The 19277-nt window shown below is 39.8% G+C and overlaps 2 pseudogenes; one reads left to right on the forward strand and one right to left on the reverse strand.

Annotated features, from left to right (window-relative positions):
• Positions 1-432: 432 nt before the first annotated feature.
• Positions 433-1898, reverse strand: LOC147447476 (chitin-inducible gibberellin-responsive protein 1-like; annotated as a pseudogene).
• Positions 1899-17692: 15794 nt separating this feature from the next.
• On the forward strand, positions 17693-18095 carry LOC147447477 (uncharacterized; annotated as a pseudogene).
• Positions 18096-19277: the final 1182 nt, after the last annotated feature.

Genomic DNA, 19277 nt, shown 5'->3' on the forward strand with positions numbered 1-19277 from the left:
GTGGGAGCCTCTTTTTGAAAAATTCCCACATTTCCCTCCTCCCTTCCACCCCTTGGTTTTTCCTCTCTCTTAACTCTTCTATTTTGGCAAAAGTTTTTCCACTCGCTAAGATTTTTGTTAGTTTTTTGATGTCAAAGTATATTTCAAGTGATCTAATTATAATCCATGATCTATATCCGGTGACACAAACAAGTCTAGTCTAGTCTAGGACAAAAAGTCATAACCTAGACCTCTTTATTGACTAGATACTTTTGTAAGAACAATCTCTTCTCCTACCTTGGTTATGCTTCTTAAGAAAGATGAAATAATGTCAAAAACATTCTTAGAAAGACTGCACACTTTTATGTTCTTGCATGCTTTAATTCACAATTGATGCCATATGAAGGCTACTAGCATTTATCCACACCTTAATGCATGTAGAAGGTGCTAGATTTACTTTACATTTTTACCTTTTCCATAATCTTTCAATCTGTAATTTTCATTGTAGGACTCAAGAAAGGACTACATTGTGTTGTTTATGTATAAGCTTTGGCAGGTGCTGTTTAAGTCTAGCCATTGACATGGGTGCTCTCCATTTATTAGCAAGCTCATGGCTTTCAATTTTCTCTACAACTATAACGTTAAAAATATCATGAGCCAAGAAATGCTCCTTGTTGGACATTCACTTTGTCTTTGCTCTATTGTAGGAGTGCGAACACAAAAGAGTAAAAATCAAAAGTTTCCACATACCTGGCCAAAAAAGTCGTTGGTTTTGTGTTGTCATCTTGGTCCACTAGAGTAAGCACCTTTGGATTCATACTCTTGCACATTCTTATAATGCAATCCCGAGGTTATCTAGGCAAATGCTTTCATCTAGCATATGATGCAGTTGTAGAGAAAAATATATGGCCAAGGACTCTCCAACCTTCCTTTAGATCATGGAGGCCTACGAATCTCAAAGAATAAATAGTGGTGAACTCAAAACACCAAGGCTATTTGCCAACCTCTTTTTATTAGCCAACATCCATGCCTCCCAAAGGCTAAGAGTTAGCAATAGGATCATCAACAATACTAATACGCATACCTGGGGGACTCTAGGCGTGCTTGCCAAAGCCTATATAAGAGAGAACCATTGTGTTCCTTGATCAATTTGGAAATCAAAGACATGAACCATGGGTTCCTCTCTAAATGCTTCAGCAATTGCACCATTTGCTTTTATAAATGCAACCCGAATGTATTATGGGCATATTTTAGAAATTTTTTGCATAGCTAACTTTACTTCAGTAGTGAGAAAGCACCTACATTTTAATGCCTTGTATGTAGTGGACCTAGAGGCATGAAGCCTAACCCTAGTATCGATGAATCCTCTTCTTGTCTGTTTTTACTCAAGATTTGGCTTGGCTTCCCTATAATTTTGAATAAATGCACATTGTTTTTTGGAGATTCACCTGTTTTGTCACTTAGCTTGGTTTGTATCACAATCCTGCTCGGGTTTTTTTTTTTTTGTGATCTTGGTCTTGTGTGCTAACCACAATTCAAAATTGGCAATAAGAGCACTATTTGCTGCTACATTCTATCGACTCTTTCACGTATGGAATGAATGGGTAGGCATAAATAATTGTCGATAAAAAACTAATTGACCACTTAAATACTGTTTTATTTGGCTTTTAGCCTTTATCATAATTCCAAAGACGGAACCCTCTTGCTCAATGCCACTGGCTCCCTTATCGTGCTTTTTGCACAACAACTTCTATGGTGCTCTCTCCTCTAATGTCTACATCCATTGTGATGTCTTCTCATGGCTTGACGTCTTAAACAACAACCTTTCAGGTAGCCTCCTGATGGGTACCAACCAATGGAAGACGCTTAAACATCTTAACATTTCCTTTAATATTATTTCTCTTTTGAAGCCTCCTCATTTCATTATCTACCTTGAACTTCACAATTTCCCTAACTTTTAGTTTGACTATGTTAGATCTCTCAAAAAGGGGCTTTTATAACAAGCCTAATTCCCACATCCCTCATCTCCTGTTAAAGCTTGTGCCATGTCAACACCTGCTTGAACTCCTTCATTGGAAACATTTCTCCCTATTTTCAAGCAGCCAGTAAGTCTAGAAGTGCTTTCTGTCTCCAAAAACAATCTCACAGGCGCAATACCAACCGATTTTGGGGATTCTCTACACCAGCTTAAGGAGGGAGCTAGACCTTTAGACAATAAGAAGAAACAAGATGATCCCAATTTATAATATTGTATTGAGCTTCAACAAGTTCATGGGGCCTCTTCTTGCATCCTTCCTCGACTCTAGTATGTTAAAGTTACTTTACCTTAGTGCAAATGCCTTCATAGGAATAATTCTTGGAAAGTAGGTAAAAGGTACTTTACCTTAGTGCCAATGCCTTCACAGGCAAGAACAGTGGTCCTTTACTCTGTAGACTGCTATTGGCACACAATGAATGATTTGTCCGGGGTGGTGTCCTTAGAGAGCTGCAGCAGCCTTGCTACAATAGATGTCAGTTGCAACTTCATGACGTGCGCCTTCTCGACACTGCTACTGGCTATGCCTAACATGAAAGAGATGGTTATGTGGGGCAACTTTATTGAGCAGGAAATTTGCAGTGTAACAAGGAAATTATAGCTATTGATGCTCAACCTCAATCTTATCAACGGCACCATCTTGCCCACCCTCTCAAACTATAGTAGCTTAGAGTGGCTAACCATTTGAAATAACCATCTCACAAGTTACATTCCACTAGAGCTGGGGTTTATGCCTAGAATCAATATTTTTGCACCTTGGCAACAATTCGTTGTTGTGAGACAATTTCACCCACACTTGGAAATTGTAGGTATCTCGTGTGGTTGGATATTAATAGCAATGAACTATAGGGCATCATCCCCCCATGAATTGACCAAGCAAGAAGGGAAGGTGATAAAAATAACGCTTAACACTGGTTTGTGATTTGGGTATTTGAAGTATATATACGGAGATGTATGCATAGACTATGACTTGGGCTCAATGATTACCATGAGAAGAGTTCACCCCTTAAGGCTAAGGCAAATTCTAAACTTCCAGAAATGCAATCTTAGCGTTTCTATACAGACATTGCACCATACCTACATCCATAAACCTTCAAGATTCAATAAAGGCAGCCTAATTTTCTTATTCTTTGATGTTGGCCAAAACAAGCTTACAAGCATTATCTCTTTTAGCCTAGGCAACTTGGTCCAATGCTCCATTATCCACCTGGACCATAAACACCTTTAGGCCTTATCCCCTCTAGGCTATCAAAGTTGGGGAGCAAAAATCATCTTGATTTATCAAACAGCCTATCTGGCTACATTCCCAACTCTAGAAAACAACAACATATTCGACTACATTCTTAACTGTGGCAAGCATCCTACCTTTCCAGCTTTGCCAGCAACCCCTATCTATGTAGCACACCTTTCCTACCATGTCAGGCAACATCTCTTCCATCAAACAGCTCCCATAGATTTGTGGACAGCTTGTCCTTGAGCCACTATTGACAACTCAATTATGAGATTATCCTAGTTGTTGTTCCTGTGGTTGCAGTGTGGACAGCTTGTCCTTGAGCCACTATCAACAATTCAAATATGAGACTATAATAGTTTTTGTTCCTGTGGTTGCAGTGTTACCCCTTGTTGCAGGATTTTAAGTGTTCATTTTGTATGATTGAAACACAGAAGCACATAAAGGAACTAATGCATGATAATTCCATGGACAAGTTATTGATCACTTATACATGCTCAAACAACATATCCCATAGGTCCTATTTAGCAAGAAGAAAAGTCACTTAGCATTAATGTCACCTTATTCGGAGGTATAGGGCTCTGCAATATATTCTATAGAGAGCTCAAGGAGGCCACCAAGGGCTTTTGAAGAGTCTAGGATAGGTAGTAAAGGCTTTGACATAGTCCACAAGGCCACCTTGGTGGACAATCAAATTATAGTAGTGTAAGAATCTTGTCTGTAAGATTGATGAGAAGGATAAGCCAAGGGATTTCCAAGAAAAGATAAAAAAACATAGGGAAAATCAAGCACCCTAACCTTGTCTCTTTGTGGGGTTCTTCTTAGACAAACAATGAGAGGTTGCTCATTTCAATGCCCCATACATAACAAATATTTGTCAAAGGATTTACTAACATGACAAAGGAAAACTATACTTGGAGCCAATGAAAGATGGACTATACCTCGCATTGATGTCCCATCCTCCTCTTGTGTCAATCATCCTCTTGTAGCGAATCGTACCAAGCATCATCTGATGGAATATCAATGGCCTTTGAAGTCCACGTCTGTGTTCGGAATGCAGTTTTGGGTATATCGGCAAGTCGAATACGGACTTGATGATATCCTGACCGCAAGTCTATTTTTGTAAAAATGCGAGCATGAGTGAGTTTGTCAAACAACTCATCTACTCTGGGCAATGGGTATTTGTTCTTAACTATAACCGCATTTAAGCCACGGTAGTCTACACACATGCGCATACTGCCATCTTTTTTCTCCACTAATAGGATAGGCGAAGCCCATGGTGAATAATTGGGTTGTATAAACCCCCTGGTAAGGTAGTCAGCAAGCTGACGTTCCACCTCAACAACTTCTGAATAACTCATATGGTAGGTTGGTTTACTAATAGTTTTACAGCCTGCAGCCACGTCAATGCTATGTTGCACTGATCGTGTCGGTGGTAATCCTGATGGCAAATCATTAGGAAATACATCTTGAAATTCCTTTAATAATTTCTATAATTGACTAGCAATGTTTGCTTGTTTAGAATTAGCAATTGGTGGAAGAGATGAGAGAGAAGCATACGGCGTTGAGGAATGTTCGACAGATTCAATGTTAGAAAGAAAATGAGACAGTGAGTAACACAAGAAAACATGATCTATTTCATTATCAGAAACGAGCTGCATAAGCTCAACGGTACAAATCAGTGGTGATGAAGGTATATATTTTTCTCCTAACAACAACACATGTGCGCCATGGGATTCAAACATCAAGGTGTTGTGCTCATAGCTACCCTTAGTGATGGTCCTAGGCTATGCAACCACTCCCTAGCAAGAACCACATCTGCCCTTTCCATGTTCATAACCTGAAAATCCAAGCATGTGGAGTACCCTTGTACTTACAACGGAACAGCTCGGCATTGAGTATCCCAGATTTCGGTATCATGTCCATTCATCATTACTACCTTGTAGTGGTGGGTACTCGGAGTTTGAGGCAATTTGAGTTTTTCACCAATCCGTAATTGATGAAATTGTGAGTAGCACCATCATCTACCAAGATGCACACCTTGTGTCCTTGCAGATATCCGTGCATAGGTACTAACTCATGTGGTCCAAAGGTTGGTTGCCACATGGAAGCTGTGACACAGCATTCATGCACCACCTTAGTGTGTGTTACTTCCACTGTAGAGAATCGTGAGGAAGACTCAAGAGTCAGCAGTTGCACCATGTGCACTACTTTCTCCTTGCCCTGAGCAGCAGATTTCCGCTTGGGACAATCCTTTTTGCCATGACCTCTTCCTAAACATTGAAAACATAATTTTTCTTTCTTGGCTTTATCAAAGTCCTCAGGAGAGAGAGGACCCTTGGACCCCTTGGGTTTTTTAGATGCATCCGGATTGGCAACTATAATTTTGTTTTGACTGTGCCCATACTGAGTGCGTGCATTACCATGTGTATTAGCAGGCACGTGACTATTACGTGTTTTCTTTTATTGTGCCCATACTGAGTGTGTGTATTACCATGTGTATTAGTAGGCATGTGACTATTATGTGCTTTCTTTTCATCTGGATCATCATAATTATGTGGTTTCACTATGGATTCCTCAAGTGTTTTAGGGTCTTGGGTCTTGACATACTTCTTAAGCTCTTTGGTGTCAGACCTCGTATGAACCCCCGTACTTGTTGAAAGGTATCTAAGCCTTCCAACTTGAGGATAACATCCCGATAGTGAGAGATATATTCAAGTAGTGATGGGTATTGGTGCATGGAACATGTGTCCCAAGCCATCCAATTTTGATCTACCTCGTTTGTAGGCAAAAATGCTTTGCTAAACATAGCTTCAAAAGTTGCCCAACTCTGTGGTATGATGTTCTTCTCCTTGAGAGACATCCACCATTTGTAGGCCTTTCCTTCCATAGTTAAGCTCGTTTGCAGACCTCTGACTGCGTCTGGAGTACGTCGTAAGGTGTGAATTCCATCCCACTTGCTGAGAAAGATATTCACTGCATCCTTATTGTGGTCTCGGTCTTCCCCCTTAAAAATCGGTGGTTTGGTATTTTTCAACAATTCATCCACCTCTTTTGCAGTAAGAGTATGCAACGTATCAGCATTTGGGCCTTGCCCTAGATTAGAAGTGCCCTGCCCTTGTGTAGCAACGTGCTCATGCATGTGCGTGTCAGTAGGACTCTTGGACTGCTGTTGCATTAATTGAATTACTAATGTGGATAGTTTAGTAACATTTTCATTTAAGGCTTTAAAATTTTCATCCATGGCTGTCATGCGTGTCTGAAGTGCATGAAATTATTGAATATCGAGCAATTCGTAAGTATCATCACCTGCTGTAGCATCGCAGGTACTCTCCTTGAGAGGATCTGGCTGCGGGCCATCATTGGCAGGATCAAGCGTACTTTGCTCAAAATCTATTGTCATATTGATATCCGAATCCATGGTGACACAGTGCGGTGCAAGGAGTAGTCAAAAAAAGAACCTGAAATTGAGAGCACTCGCAAAGTGTAATTAGCCTTGCTAATTCCGTCAAAATCTATAGTATCCCGATGGAGAGTGATTCGAATTGTCCGCCGTATATGGAATTCCACAAGTTCTTGATAGCCAAATCAATTAGACTTGAAATTACCAAATAATTGTACTTGAACTCCGTCGGAATAGTGTTCTTTAAATCTCTGAGTTTCTGCATAATGCGTAGAGAATTTGGCTCGAAGTTTGTGCCGGCCTCGTCGATGCTATGCCGCACCTCTCTGGCCTTGCCGAATCGGCACATGGAGTAAGGGGGTGGGGTACCCTATTGTGGGTACCTCCCCTTATGGTTAAAATTTGGTTGGGTGCCCGTAAGTGGAAAAAAACCATCACATAGACGGCTATGGCCGCTCAGAACAGTGCGCGGGTAAACACCATCACCATGGCCGTCTCTTTGTTGAGGTAGGGGCTCCTGCCCAATGACGTAAAACCCTCCCCTGCCCGGTGTGCAGCCGTAGAGCCCGCGAGTGGCGGTTTTGATGCAGGTCCGCCTCAGCGGCTCCTCCTTGCAAGGGGGTTGCCCCACGCCTGCTTGCCTTGTTGTTCTCCTCACAGGAGGGATTCTCCACGCCCCCTTAACCTCGACATGCACAAAATCATGCACAATTGTGTGGCTCCCCTCCTCCACGGCTGTGCCTTTCCCAAAAAAGGAACCTTGCTCTTGATACCAATGTTAGACAAGGGGAACTAGAACCTAGGAGTCCACCACCCAACCACCCACTATATAGCATAGCCCCTGGCCCTTTGCCCTAGTTGGACTCCCTTTCCACACTACCTAGCCCGGCCTGCCCTTGTGTAGTCCGGCCTTGCGGGGTTCCTGACATCTTTATGTAGCAAAGCAATTTTAGCCTCATTGCGACTTGCATAAAGACCAACCAAAATATCCCAAGCCTGTTTTGCAGATTTTGTTGAACGAATGTGAAGAAAAATAGTGCGCTTCACAGACAACACAATCAATGCATGAGCCTACGCATCCTTTACATCCCAACAAAATTGTTTTGTCGTAGGCAAAACAACTCTAATAGTAGCAATCCTTGTAGCAAGACCTACCACATCCTCAACATCTCTTGCATCCTCAGAACCAGGATTTATATCAATGCTTTGCACAATATTCTAGACACCCTTTGACACAAGGACATGTTGCATCATGTAAGCCCACATAGGGTAATTGTTCCCATCCAACCTATCCTTAACAGCAAACATCTTGAACACATCTGTGTTGTTGTTGTCAGCCATGGTAAACGCTGCACCTGATGTACCGAAAAGAGGAGAAATGAAGCAGGAACAACACATGCTATATAGCACAAACCGTAGAAGATTGTAAGGCACCTGTTATGCAGAAAACGACACTGACAGAAATTCTACACAAAATGACTAAATAGCCTGTGCAGTACTGCCTGTAGTGGAAACGGAGACCAAAATGAGCCGAAATCAAAAATTTGAGCAGACAAAGCTCTACGAGCTCACCCAAAAAAAATTTCGACCTGTGAATGCTTGCCAAAGCTCACAGAAATCGGAGAAAGTGAGCAGGCGTATGTTGGAGCTGCTGGCGATTGAGCCCGGGAGGATGCAACCCGCTCTGATACCAATTGTTGGAATTAGGGTTACAGAGAAACGCACACAGCTTAAAGAAGACGAAGGAAGCTCAAGGCACACAATAGAAAGTGTGTTACTTAGTGTGCAATGAAAAGATGGATAGCCCTAGAGTGATGGGCGTATATACAATGCATAGAGGAAAAAACCTCTTAAAGAGGGAAAAAGTGCCACGGCGGTCCTAGTGTGCTCACACACATCACTACCACATGTATATGGTAACAATGCATTGCTACCTTTTGCATCTTCGGAAGCACTTGTCTCTTGGACTCCTTGAGTCGTGCGAGCTTGGTTCCCTTGAACCGTGCCACTTGTGGTTCCTTGAGCCGTCTGTGAATTCATAAATATCACAAGTAACTCCGTAAGATTGGTAACATTTGCATTGAGTGCAAAGAGGTTGCGTTCAAGTACACTTTGGCGATTTTCCAAAGTCTTGAAAGCAACCATATCTACAAGGCCATGATCTCCTAGATCATCGTCGTCATGCATATTAGTGTCAGCAGCACCTGTGGTGCCCTGAATTTGATCTACATGCTCAAAATCAAAAGTGTGTGTAGATGGGATATCCTCACTGGCCATGGTAAACACACACTAATGTAAAGAGAGAAAAAAAAAGTCAACTTGTACCTTTTGAAGTTGAAGTTTTTGTGTTTGTATGCTCTGCGATTTGCGTTGCATGCGAACCTCGCCTTGCGAGAATTGTAGCGCTTCACGTGTCGTTCATCGTAAAAACACCTTTGTTGATGCTTTTGTTCACTTTGAAGCTACCTCCTTGAGGAAAAAAGAATTTTTGGAAAAGGAAGGGTGAAACTACTTCCTTGAAGTTTGAAGATTTCCCTTTCCTTCTAGTTTTCCTTTCAACACAAGTATGCTATCTTTCCGTGTTATACACAACACGGGTCAATAGCTTGATGGTAAAGTGTTGGCCTCTTACCCTCATGGGGTGGGTTCAACCCTCCTTCATGCAAGGGTTAAGCGGGCCTTCCTACACGCACAACCAACAATGCCAATGGAAGCCTTCGGAGCCTCAGTGTTGTAGAGTCACCGGTCGAGTTTACCTTGGTCGTTGGTAAAGTTTTCCTTGGTCGCTCGTTGTTCAGGGCATAGATGAGGTAGTCGCGATCGGTTTTCGTTGTCTGTCTTCGGCATGCGCACAAGAAATTATGTCTGTCTTCTTTTTGCTACACAGCATAGACGTTGTTGTCTGCGGAACGTGGGAGGGAAGCAGCGCATCGCATACACATGCAACCCGCTTTTTTCCTTCTCCAAAAATAGCTCGGATACCAGTGAAAGGGTGGTGGTAATGCGTGTGCTAGTCTCCACCCAACCGTGCTATCTTATCGCCTCCCCCTAGCGTACACACTGTCCGGTCGTGCTGGTGACCTTGCCCATAGGGCACATGTCCTTACAACTTTCCATTGCCAAGGCCTTAGAAGTTTGTGAGTACTTAAAGGTTCAAATCTCCTTCAATTGACGAGCTTCAAAATGAGCTTGGAAGTCCTTTAGGGATTCAAATTTGAATTTAGTCTTAACACTAGGTTGGTAATGGGACACTTTTATGTCTTGGGACACTTTTATGTCCTGTGGAGTGACCATTTTCCTTGAATTATGTCAAGAGTTTCAAAATGGATTTTGAGGTGCTATCTGTCTAGAAAGTTGTCTCATGAGCTGAAAAAACTCGACATTTTTTTGAAATATCAATTCCATCTTTAACCTTGTCCTTGCACAACATTTCACAACCTAAACTGTGTGAAAAAACGGGTCCTGTTTTTGGCTTTTTTCAACTTTTTGCAACTATGCCACTCTAGAATTCATGTTTGTGAGGTCCATAATGATAGAGAACTATCTTTAGTAGTCCTCAACATGTCCTGATGCTTCTAGGGAGAAATAAATGTTAAAGTTGTAAGTTATGACCAAATTACAAAAATTGTAAAATCCTGTTGTTTAGCCAATTTTAGCTCTTCTATGATTTTTTGGTGGCTTTCATGATATCCAAATGCAGTTGTAATTTTCTATGTCACATATTGTAACATAAAGCTAATATTCCTTGAGTTTTGGGGCACCTAATTCCCTATTTTTCATAGTAGACAACGATGGTTGATTTTTTCAATTATAGAAGAAAAAGAAACATTCTAGTATATCAAGTATAGCTTTTTGAATATTGTTAGTTTCTTGTGACAACTACATGCATTTTGTACGTAGTAACCATATCTAGTCATAAGGATCAAATTTGGTTAGATATTGAATAGTTTCTATGGGATTCTACAACTCATAATGTTGAACCCAATTTTTTCATGTTTGCTGTATTTAGTACTTCATCTTTATCCCCAAGATTCCCCTTGGTAAGAGATGTATTATTCTTTTGACATGCTCCATGGCTCCTTATGAACCTAAAGGACAATAGGGAACTAAGAAAACATGCATATATTATTTGTATTGAGCGTGGCTATAGAAACTTTGATGATAGGTTTGCAGAATGGTAAAAATTCAACTTTTTTGTACCTATTTCTTTTGGCAAAAGAAAAAATAGTGAGTGAGAAGCAATCATATGTTCTGATCACCAACCCATTGAAGTTGACTAGGGAATTTATCTCAAGTCCTACAAAAATCCCTAATCTTATTTTTATGCAACAAAATGTAAGAAATGATTGTTTTGATGAAAATGTACTAGTCCATCAACTTTGGAGGCTTGGTGTGACCAAAAGATGAGAAATTTTACAAGTTTCTTATTTTTTCCATGTGTAGTAGGCCTTGAACTATAACCTCATGAAAGGATTTTACAAAATGAGTGGATCTACTATGGTTTTGGAGTTTTTTTTCAAAACCCTGAAAGGACACTTTTATGTCCTGTTAGGTTACCAACCTAGTGTTAAGAGTTTGAAGAGCCTTGGGAGTTCAAAGCCTTATCGAACCTTGGAATTCTTTGTCGATGCAAGAGACTCCAAAGGATCCGAACCTTGGAATTCTTCGCCGATATGGGAGACTCCATAATTCCACTATTTTGATACTATGTGTCCCTTAAAAAGTAAAAGGTATACTGGGCTAGCCGTGGTCAGCTGTTGTTGTCTGTCTTCAAGGCGCACACAGGAAAATTACATGTCTTCTTTTTGTTGCACAGCGTAGACGTCACTATCTGCGGAACGTGGGAGAGAAGTAGCGCGTCGCATGCACATGCAACCTGCTTTTCCCCTTCTCCAAAACTAGCTCGGATACTAATGAAAGGGCGGTGGTAATGCGTATGATAGTCTCCACCCAACCGTGCTATCTTATAGCCTCCCCCTAGCGTACACACTATTCGGCCATGCCGGTAGCCTTGCCCATTGGACCCATGTCCTTACAACTTTCCATTGCAAAGGCCTTAGAAGTTTGTGAGAACTTAAAGGCTCAAATCTCCTTCAATTGACGAGCTTCAAAATGAGCTTGGAAGTCCTTGAGGGCTTCAAATTTGAATTTACTAATAAGAGTTTGAAGAGTCGTGGGAGTTCAAAGCCTTATCGAACCTTGGAATTCTTTGTCGATGCAGGAGACTCCAAAGGATCCGAACCTTGAAATTCTTCGTTGATGTGGGAGACTCCATAATTCCACTATTTTGATATTATGTGTCCCTATCAAACCTTGGAATTCTTTGTCGATGCAGGAGACTCCAAAGGATCCGAACCTTGGAATTCTTCGCCGATGTGGGAGACTCCATAATTCCACTATTTTGACATTATGTGTCCCTTAAAATTTAAAAGGTATTCCTAATGGCTTCAAAAAAATTAAAAGGTATTCCTAATTCAAAGATTCTCTCAACAACAACAAGAGTGATACGCTAGTCTATAGCCCGTAGCCACGGGCAATGATAAAGCACGTAGATCTGCAACAGTGTTAGCTATAAAAGATGGATGCAACATTGCGAGAGAGAGAGAGAGAGAGAGAGAGAGAGAGAGAGAGAGAGGACACTTTGAAGAGAAGAAAATTCTAATGGAAAAATAAACAAGAAGAGAAACACCTATTTATATGGACACAAAGGTCTTTTGACTTTCCATTTTCATGTGTCTTTTGGCTTTCCACCTTCATATGTCTGTTGACTTTCCACTTTGTTGACTTTCCACTTTCATCTGTCTTTTCATTTCCTACACTCACCCTTTACTTATGCACTTAATATGTTTTGAGAGAATTTTTATTTTTCTGAGAGATTGGGGAGACAGGCTTCAAAAAAATTAAAAGGTGCTCTTATAATTCAAAGATTCCACTCAAAAACAAGAAAAACGATGCGTTAATCTATAGCACATAAGGACAAGCAATGCCAAAGCACATAGATTTGCAAGAATATTACTTAAGAAAGATGAATATAACATTGTGTGTGTGTGAGAGAGAGAGAGGGGGGGGCGGGGGGGGGGAATGCTAAAGAGAACTTATAAGAAAACGCTAAAGGAAAAATGAAAGAGCATAGAAACACCTATTTAAATGGACACAAAAGGTCTTTTGACTTTTCATCTTCATTTGTTTTTTGAATTTCCAGCTTCATCTTCATCTTCATCGGTCTTTTCATTTCCTAAACTCACCCGTCACTTATGCACTTAATATGTTTTGAAAGAACTTTTATTTTTCTGAGATTGGGAGACCTAATTCTACTATTTTGACACTATGTGTCCCTTGCATGTGGTGAGTAGCCATTACCCTAATCGTGCCTAGAATCTTGATGCCCGACCTCTTGATGCTTCCTATTGTGGGAACCCATGAGTGGGAACCCACGCTTGGCAAAGTGAATGGAATTTTGTGTGTGAAAAGGAGTTCCAATGGCATGTGGTATCGAGCAGTGTAGGCAAATACGGAGGAGGAGGGAGGAAGAGATGGCATACTCCATGGCACTATGAATAGTGACGAGATTTTTGTCTCTCGTCCGCATGCTCTCAACAAGTTTCTCTGTGATGCAAACCATGTAGGTCACCTTCTGCTAGTGCCTGATCTGACAGGGCACTTACTTTTTGGACTTTTAACTAAAGTCTTAGCTTTAAGCCTTAGAGGCATGTCTACACAAGTGCCTAGTGCCTAGGTAGTTGGAAATACCCGAATGGTCATATGGTAAGTAGCAATTTTTGGATGTAGCTGCCATGCAATTTCTGCAGTTCCCTGTAGTTGTATTGTTGTTCCTACTCTGTAGTTCAATGGTGATGGTGAACATATAGTGAATGTAGTACTTTCTTATCCTTATTATGGTGTTTCTTCTTCATCTACTCTACAGTTTTGTGATTAAAAGTGCAATCTCCTGCCTTGTTTATCTCGGGGGTTTTATATTTGCAAGCTTTTATTTTTGAGCTTTTGAAATTGAAACATTATTTTTGAGATTTTTAATGCTTATATTATACTAACCATATCTTCAAATATTAGTGTGGCATGATGAAAGTCTACATTAGACTATGCAAATGGAACACAAAGGCATTCGAGTGAATGCAATCACTTTTCTCAATGTGCATTGAGGCCATATGTGCATTCAAAACATGAGGGAAAACAAATATGACACGCACCAGATTAAGAGCATTATACTTGGATGATTGACGGATGTGAAGAAAATGGCATACAAGTGGAAAAAAACATTGCATGAGCCAGTTTTGATATGCAGTGATGCAAAAGGAAGCTCCTCTCCAACAAATGCCTTCACATGTGCTTGCAACTTACCGACATGCATCATTTCTCACTACGTAAGTCAAAGACATGGGCAAATTAATGTATGGGAGATTGTTTGTCAAAGTTTGTTAATAGCAAACATGTCAGGTCTAGAATGGGGTCTCTTACAATGCATCATTGTGGGAGATATTGAAAGCATAACAAGGCTTTGATGAAATCCTTGTTCAAGATTTCTACCCTTGGATATGCCCTGGGGTATGCCAGAACATGAAATGCCAACTAGCTCTATACTACTTTAGGCACATACAAGGAAGATTCATTTTGAGATTTGCACGCAGTGCCTTCTTGGGTGTGATGTCAAGGATCACAACATGGGGTCTAAGGATACAAGCATAGACCATCTCAATTACAAGAATGTCCTCATGGCTCATTTTTTTCAAAATATTTAAGACCTTGTCAGCTTTGCCTAACTTGAGTACACTTTGTTTTTTGAGCATTACAAGAGGATTCTAGAAGAAGGAAAATTCTCTAGGACACTTTTCCTTGATGCAAAGCATCACACTTGGCAAACATATTGATGAGAGCACTACTACATATTATGATACTTATTAAGTGTTTTGTAAAATACCCCAGACCGAGGTGAGTTACTTTGAAATAAGAGCAATCCAAGAAATTAAGGATGATACACAAAGGTAGGGCAAGTTGAAAATCACCAAAAACGTTTCCTTCCATGTGAATATCCCAAGTCCAATACACAGAAGCATCGGTTTATTGATTTACAAGAATGAAAAAGAGCGTGCTAGCCTGAGTTGGCCTCAAATTAGACCATAGCAGGTGACACTTGTGCCTAGCAAAGGGCACAACATTCAATATACATGTGTGTCAATGAGAGTATTTATCTAGCACATTTTGATGCTTCAACATGAGATCCAATCGTGGAACGTATCCTCCACTGCCAATCATAACAGAAAACAGGCAATCCACACCTAAAAATCTCATCATAATATTCATAGGCCTAAATATAAGAAAAGATTGTTGATGAGGATTCCATTCACAGCTTACAAGTTTGTTAGACCCTCTTTTCTTCCCTTACAGGAGTTAGTGCCATGCAAGTCGGTGGTCCCTAAAAGAGACGACAGGAATCAGAGCTGCATGTTGTGTAATGGCTATGGCGGCTTCAACAAGCTGGTGCAGCATTGTTATTAACATGCCGTTGATGGTTTTCAGTACATTAATGATGATGATTCCGAATGATGTTTTCAACAACCTGTTACTGTTTCCAACCTAAAACAGCCTCAAGTTGTCAATTTTCAGTTACCAATAGTTTTTCGAGCACCTGCAGTTTCAAAACTTGAAGTTTCAAAGGTTGAATCTAATTTTTCAGCACCTAAAGTTTTTCAACCTGATGTTGATGGTTTTGAATATGGGATCAAAGTTGTAGATACTTAGATTATTGAAGACAAGAAGTTGATTCAAGAAGGAGATGTTGTTGAATGCAAGGGAGATGTATTCCAAAAGGTGATGAAGGAAGAAGGAGGCAGCTAGGAGCATCTCATGAGCCAAGAGGACTGCCAGCTATCCCCAAACCTCACATCAAAGAGACTTGTATCTTTGCAACCCAGGGGATTCACCATGGAAAAACTTACCGCACCACGTAAGTGCAGGGGAGGGGGGTTTTTTTACAAGTTACATAAGCGTATAAGTTAGGGATAGGTCCCTTAATTTATCTCCTAAGCTTAAAAATAAGGAAGGGGGTATCATATTTAGGGGGGCCGAGGGGGGGGGGGGGGGGGGGGGGGGGGGGAGGGAAAAATGAAAGGAAGTTTTTGTGTTTCAAAATCATGGCTTCCCAAAAGGGTTTTCCCTCAAGCTTGTGAGTCAATAGCTACCAAGATACATGCAAGAACCAACAATATTTTGTATCGATTTCCTTTTTTGTTATTATTGTTCATTTGTTGAGGGATGAAAGCTATAAAGAGTTTGTATAGATGCAAATTTACATGGGGAACCTAACACAACTTTATAACCCTGTTTTTTGAGTAATTTAGATGGGTTAGAATTGGACAAGTAGCTAGAGTGCGGGTTGAACGGGCACATAGTTTGAAAGTCAAACTAAGACACATTGAGGGTACATCTAGTTATCAACAAAAGTGGTTCCTTAGTACATTGATAGTCACTATGCTACATGCTCTTTGACTAGTTTTACTCAGCTAGATCATGTGAGACCTAAATTTTATATGTTAGATAGGGGTATGATAGTTTTTTTCATTGACTTTTGTATAAGGGTAGAAAGGGGGGTCATATTCCCTAATATGAGTCGTATATAGGGTTTTTATGAAAGCTGTCCGGTCGCAGGTGGCATCTCGTTTTGTATATAGAGTGAATCCCACAGGATTTGCAAGAAGAAAACAAGAACTACCCGAAAGAAGAGTTGGCGATTGAAAAGAAAGGAATGCAAGTGGGAGTGAGCCAAAGATGCCACCAATACCACATACCAACCTTGGACATCAATCTTGAAGAGGTTGCAATTCAGGAAGAGATTAGATTACAGTGTGCTGAACGGAAAGAGACGAATATAGTTGAAGACATAATGTGTGCTGATGATGAGGATGATGTGATGAATCAATTTTTGATGTATGTTGATAAGGAGTATCCCACAAGTGACATTCCAACAGGTGTTTTTGCTGAAGAGGATGTGCTTTTTGGAATCTTGAGGATTGCAAGCCAATTTCCAAACATGGAATGAGTTATTCAGGTTGTGAAGATAATGATCTCCAATTTCAGGTCCCTAAATTGCAAGTTTCAATGCCGAAGGTCCCTAATTTACAAAATTCCATAATGCACGTCCCTTATAAATACTTATTGATTTGCAAAGAGATTTTGTTCCTAAATTTAATGAATTTCAAAGTCTCATTGTTGCTCAAGCAATGATCATCAACAATCTCTCATTAGTTTTGAAGAATGAGAGATATTCAAATCAGGTGGTGAAAAATCAAGCCATTTTTATGATCGATCGACTTCAAGAAGAGAAGCAATCATTAATCACATGGTCAGTATCTTGTCAAAGATATTCAAGAAGCAGTTTTTGACAAAGAAGAAGCAAACTACAAATTCTCAAAGGTGAAGAATGGAGTTCAATCTTTGATTTCTATAATTGAAGGATGCAGGAGTCAAGTGACTGAAGCGACTTTTTGTCTAGAGAAATCCAACATGGGGTGTTTGCAACAAATTTCTACTTGTGTTCAATGGTGTGGATGTCTTTCTTGGAATTTGCTAACTATTTTCTTCGGAAATGGATCAAGCGGAAAAAGGGTTTGGATCAAAGAATCATGAAGCATTTTGTGGAAGAATATGAACCAAGAAAGTTCAAATTTAGGTTCAGGTGCAAGAGATTTTTGAAGTGCAGGAAGCTTCATCTTCATAGGATACTCTATACTTGAAAGAGACAACTCAACAATTACAGAATATTGTCTATGTGTAGGAGACTAAGTGTGTATGGAAGTATGAATATTTACAAGGGACTACATTGTACTCGCAGGGAAAGATCACTACAATGTACTTACAAAGAGCTGAACATATGCAAGAGATTGAATATTTGCACGAGATTGTATACATGAAGCAAGAAATGAACTTTTTGCTTGAATGTTTGCAGTGGACTGAATGCATAAAGTGGAAGCAAAGTAGGATAATTTTGTTTAAACTGAAGCTATATGAAGACTTTAAGACTCAATTTGTGATGATGAAGGGCCAAAAGGTTTCGTTATTGCATTCAAGACAGAATGAACATTATGCAAAACAGTATGCAAAGATGGATGTTTGGGAACAAGGAGATGAGAGACACGTGAAGAAGAAGTATGATGACTTAAAACAAAAATATGATCAACTAAATCAGCAGGTGCAGCTTAGCTCAAATCAAGTACAAGTGCAGATGGATACTATTATGGAAGAGCAGATACAAGATGAGGTTCAAAAGAATCAAGTTCAAGCTGTAGTGCATGATGTAGTTGCAATGTCAGATCCTGAGGAAGTAGGAACACAACAGTCAACTGCAAATCAGATTTTAATCATTTAAGATGATATACCACCTGCAGATAATGTCACAAGCACAAATGAACTTGTTCAAGTTTCAAAATATATGAAGGTTGCAGAGAAACTTGAAATTCCATAAGAAGTTGAAGTTGCAGGGGAAATAAGCAAGCAGAATGATATTGAGCTTGATGATACTGATTTTCAAAGAAGTTATGTACCTGACTTTGCTGAACTACAAAGTCTTGTTATTTCTCAAGTGGAGATGATCCATAAGATTTCTTTGGAGTTGGATAATGACAGGTAATTAAATATGCGGCTAATGAAGTGGTTTCCAAAATTAGTCAACTTTAAGAAGAGAAGGCATCATTGATTGTGGAGATTTCTCAGGTTCGAGCTGAATTTGACTTGCATATTTCTTACTGTTATGAAGTTCATGATGCTCTTAAGCAAGTTGTTTTGGAAAAGGATAGTGAGATTGAGGATTGGAATCTTCAACTTACTCAAACCGACAATATGGAGTCTTCTTCAAATCTTGATGTTATGGAAGGTGTCTTGAATGATGATGTTATCATCAATGATCTTTATGATGTTGGTGCTTTTACAAATTTAGTCATGGATATTGAAGGTCCATCTTTTTTCAGTGAAGTTCAATTTCTTGATGATATTCTTGATGATTTATACCAAGTTTTTGATGTCAATGGTGTTTATGATGCTGAGGAGATGGTTTTGACTGATGATTATGCATGTATTTTGCAAGTTCTTGATGATGGTGAAGTGGGTTTTCTTGAAGATGGTTCTATATTTCTATGTGATGTTGCTGATGGAGAAGATGATGTTGATATTATTATATCTCATTGGTTTTATGTCTTCATGCTTGATGACATAGGGGAAGTTTTTCAGGGAAAAAAAGTCAAGAATTTTCAGTTTCAAGGAAATATCACCGATTGGAGAGATTTGCAGCAAAGTGGATTTCTTTATGTTTTTGAGAGGGGATGTGAGCAAGCCATCTTGGTGGTGTTTTTTATGTGTGAAGGAGAGTTCAACCTGTTGTTTTTAAGCCTTGAATCAGATTAGTTTGATAAAGAAGCAGATCAGTTTTGGTGTAACCTGAATCAAAATTTTCAGTATAATCAATTGTTTTGGCATACAGAGTCTAAATCAAGTTTCTCAATGTTTCATCTATATGCAAAAATATTGGATATGTTTAGGAGGCAGTGTCTAATGGTTGCAAAGTTTTCATCCTATCTTGAATCTTTCTTCAATCTTTTTGAAGAGAAACCTGAACCTGAACC

This window comes from Adiantum capillus-veneris, chromosome 11 (genome assembly GCF_014529385.1).
Source record: "Adiantum capillus-veneris isolate H3 chromosome 11, ASM1452938v2, whole genome shotgun sequence".
Taxonomy (NCBI): Eukaryota; Viridiplantae; Streptophyta; class Polypodiopsida; order Polypodiales; family Pteridaceae; genus Adiantum; species Adiantum capillus-veneris.